The sequence below is a fragment of the Triturus cristatus genome, chromosome 2_1 (genome assembly GCF_964204655.1).
Source record: "Triturus cristatus chromosome 2_1, aTriCri1.1, whole genome shotgun sequence".
Classification (NCBI taxonomy): Eukaryota; Metazoa; Chordata; class Amphibia; order Caudata; family Salamandridae; genus Triturus; species Triturus cristatus.
This window is the reverse complement of record NC_140581.1, coordinates 320,655,578-320,659,963: the sequence shown is the minus strand read 5'-3', so window position 1 is coordinate 320,659,963 and position 4,386 is coordinate 320,655,578. Positions and strand designations below refer to the sequence as shown.

The following is a 4,386-nucleotide window of genomic DNA, read 5'->3' as shown; positions in this document are numbered from 1 at the left end:
GCAGGGAGGGCCCTGGGCGGATGACGGTCCAGGTCACCCGAGATTATGTGACAATTCTGATGAGTACCAATGTAAGAGGAGAGGGTGTAGGATGTTTTATTTTTTTAGCACACAACAAAAAAATTACCTGTGTTGATTTTTCATAATATTTCAGAATTAGTACAAATGAGGCACATGGTTTTGTAATGCTGAAATGTGGTGGAAACAAATATTTGAATTAGATCAAAACAGATCAATTCATTAAGTGATAACATTTGCACACATTATAGTGTGTGTGTGCAGTAAAACCGAATTTCGGTGCAAATATAATGGTCATTTCAATTGAAAATGTGTTATCTGTAATGGCAATGGGCTACCACACCATGCATACTCCACACTACGCCACTCCACTCTATGCCCTTCTACTCTGTGCCACACCATTCATTCTACAATACTCCACTTTACGCCTCTTCATCTGATAGTCTATGCCACTCACTCCACGACACAACACACCACACCACTCCAATTTATTCCCTTTCACTCCACAGCACTTACCCCACTCCACTGCACCCCTCTCCATTCTACCCCACTCCCTTCCAATCTATCCCACTCCACTCCAGTGTAATTCAATCTATCCCATCCCACTTTACTTCGCTATAATCTACCCCAATGTACTCCACTCTACCCCATCCCACTCCAATCTACACCACCCTACACCAATCTACCACACTTCCATCTACCCACTTCAATCTACCCCATTCTAACCCAAATCCGCGCCACTGCTATCCAAACTACCCCACTCCACTCCAATCTAGCGCATTCCAAACTACCCAAATCAACCCCACTCCATTCTGCCATACTATAATCCATCCATTCCAATCTACCCCAGTCCACACCACTCCAATCTACCCCAGTCCACCCTACTCCACTCTTCCGCAATCTACCCCACCCTGATCTGCCCTATTCCTATCCACTCCACTATAATCTACCCCAATTTACTCTACTCCAATCTCCCCACTCCTCCCTAATCTACCCCACTTCACCCATATCTATCTCAATTCAATCTACCATGCCAATCTACCCAACTCCTCTACACAAATCACTGGACACCCTGCCTGAATCTGGCATGGTTAAAAATAAAACCTAATACATTCACTTTTTATAAGTCAAAGAGGTCTAGCATCTTTGGGCATGCTTCCTGAAAGCCTCCTGCAATCTTGATATGACTCTTTCTGGCAATAAGACTTTGACTAAAATCTTCACTTGGAACTGTACCCCGGCCTACAGCAGAATGATGTCAGCAGCAATCTCAACAGTGACATTCTGAGAAGCTGCAAGGTCTCTATGTCTGGGGATCCGACCCCTCTTTGCCACCTCTGCCATTTCCTTGACTGAGGACTGCCCTGACACCTACAACTTCAGCCTAGCCTTCCAGCAGACTGGCACTGCTGTCAGTCACTTGAACATGCTTGCCAGATTGGAACAAATTCTTCTGCCAGCTTGTCATGTCTTGCCCAGTTCAGATGACTCGCTCCAACCCTGTCTACAAGAAGTCCCAGCAAGTACCTGAGGTGGTCAAACAATGCCTTCACCATCAATGAAGCAGCAATCCTACTGAAGGTCATGCACTCCTTCATCACCTGATCTGTAAGGGAATGTCCAGGCAGAGTACAGTGAGAATTTGGCGCAATGTTGTGATGTCATACAAGGTTATGCAGGCTGGTTCTGGCTATAATACATCCCTGTACAATTACATGTGCAATAACTTTTGCATCGTTAGAATGAACTGTCACTCAATCCTGACCACCATAAAACCAGCAATGGTCAGCTGTTTGACTTCTGCTGCTTTGAGGTATGGTTCTGCCAGTGCCCTGACCAAGACTGCAAGACGATAGAGGAGATATCTCGTAACAAGAAACAGCTGTCCAATAATAAGGGCAATTTTGAAACAAAGCACACCGTCAAAGTTATGACTTTAACTGAAACCAACATCGGGCATTGCAAGAGGAGGGTTTCTGAGAAAGAGGAGGTCGACACCTTTCAAATCTCTGGCCATGAGAAATAAGACATACTCAAGATGTTAAATGGTTGTTGGAAAATAGCCCTTTTTTGCATGGACACCCACAAACCTTTTGATTTACACTGCCTACATTTTGCTGGATACCTTTTTGTTGGCCGTAGGACTCTGAGCACTGCCAACCAGTGATAAAGTGCATGAGCTCTCTCCTCGAAAGAAGGTAATATTGGCTCAAAACCAATAGGCATATTTAATTTACTCATAGGTCCCTAGTGAAGTGCACCACATGTGCCCAGGTCCTGTAAATTAAATGGCACTAGTAGGACTGAGCACTGGGTGTGCCACCCACTTAAATAGCCCTCTAACCATGTCTCAGGCCAGCCATTGCAGAGCCTGTGTGTGCAGTTTAAACTGCCATTTCGGGGTGGCCAAATAAACCTTTTGCAGGCCCACATCTTCCTTTTTTAATACATAATACATCCCCTAGGCTAGGCACTGGACAGCCCAGAGGGCAGGGTGCAATATATTTAAAAAGCAGGACATGTACTTTTAGGTTTTGCATGTCCTGGTAGTGAAAAATTCTTAAATTCGTTTTTCACTACTTCAAGGCTTATATTTATCATAGGACAGCATTGAGATTACCTCATTACATTTTATAAGTGTACTCTCCATTTGGAAAGGTATAATTGATTCAAGTTAAGTGTCTCTGAAATCATGATTGAAAAAATGCAAACATATGGTAAAGTAGCATTTTAAATTGCAATTCTCATAATACCACTTTTAGAAAGTTCAGTATACAAACGAAGACCTCCTATACCACTGATATGTTAATTAATTAGACAAGGTGAGTGATTATTTCGCACTTGCTCTTAACAACAATAAGCAAGAATTATTTAAGCAGTCCTTTTCAAGTGTCCTCACACATCTGTACCTGCAACCTTACATAGCATACATATGAATTATTATGTACTAATAAGCATTGACTTGATTGACACACACAACATTGAAAATAAGAAGTGTTCTTTCCTGTGGATGTGTGGTATGTCCCAACATGTATTAACATTGATATACAGTACGAAGTGATTCTGATAACGCTTTTTGACCAAACAAATGACATTACTTTCTGACATATACATTTGCCTATTCACATAGTGCTTTTGTATTTGTATCAACAAAAATAAGTATCCAACATGCACAATCACATAATGTTTTCAGACAAAAATGTGTCCAACATAAATATTTTCAAGTATAGGGGATACATTATTATCTCCTTAGGGTCTGATTCAGATATCTCTAGGAAAGCCCTCTGTACGACTCGGATCCAGAGGGCTTTCTGAGTGAAACGTGCTCCGGTAGTCCGAACGAGCGAGTACGATGCAGCGGTATGCTTACGGACTCGGTTCGCTCGGACTCCCATTGAACTCTATGGGAGTCTGTGTACAGACGAGTACACAGCCTCCCATAGCAAAGGGGGGAGCGTACACCCTGTGATGGACACCTCATGGTGCCCCCCACACTGTGCATACCTGGATTGTGGGTGACCCATGGGCACACCCCCGTGTCAGATTCGGAGGGCCCCGGGTAAATGGGGGCCTGCTATGGCCCCCCAAAGTACGATTCCGATAGCCGTTTCAGCTCGCTGAGACCGAGGCGAAGCGGCTGTCCGAATTGTGCATCGTACTCGCTCTGTCGAAATTCAGCTCCATTGCGTGGCACAATTCAGCTACGAACAAGCTGGACGGACAGGTTTGGGTCCCAGAAACAATTTGGTTGACGCGTATGCGATCTTGAACGGCATCGGAATTGGGCGCTTAGTGTCTGTTCATGAGTAGAACATGAGGCCCTAAGTGCTTGGGGCATATTATTTCATCCTTATTCAATTTTCTAGGATCTGTGAATCCGCCCAGTTTTTTTGTCCTTTGGCTTATTGCATGGGTCTATATGCCTTCGGAACGCACTTTGTTGCGTCAACATGTTTTGACCTTGTCTCTGGTCCTGATAGACAGTTATTGAAGGCCTTTCTCAGGGCTTTGCGTATTCTTTTGTGGGACACATATATTGGTGTAGCTCAACAGGTATCTCGCGGGAGGTGATTTTGAAGGTAAGTGGTCTTGGGTGGCGGATGTACTTGGCGCTCTGCCCTGTGGTGATAGGCCTTTGTGTGCAGTAGGTTACTTTTTCACCTTATGAATGAATGAATGAAATTGGATTTGTATAGCGCTTAGCTACCCTGAGGCCTCCTAGCGCTTTATGGAGCGGAGAGACTGAAAGGCGTGTCCTGCTAGTGTGCAGTGATAAAGAGATGTGTTTTGAGCAGTTTCCGGAAGAACAACAGGTTAGATTCTCCTCGGAGAGTGGGCGGGAGGGAATTCCAAAGGTTGGAGGCATTC

The 4,386-nt window shown here is 44.3% G+C and overlaps 1 pseudogene; it reads left to right on the top strand.

Moving 5' to 3' along the window:
• Positions 1–1,170: 1,170 nt before the first annotated feature.
• LOC146864153 (cellular tumor antigen p53-like) lies at positions 1,171–2,044 on the top strand (annotated as a pseudogene).
• Positions 2,045–4,386: the final 2,342 nt, after the last annotated feature.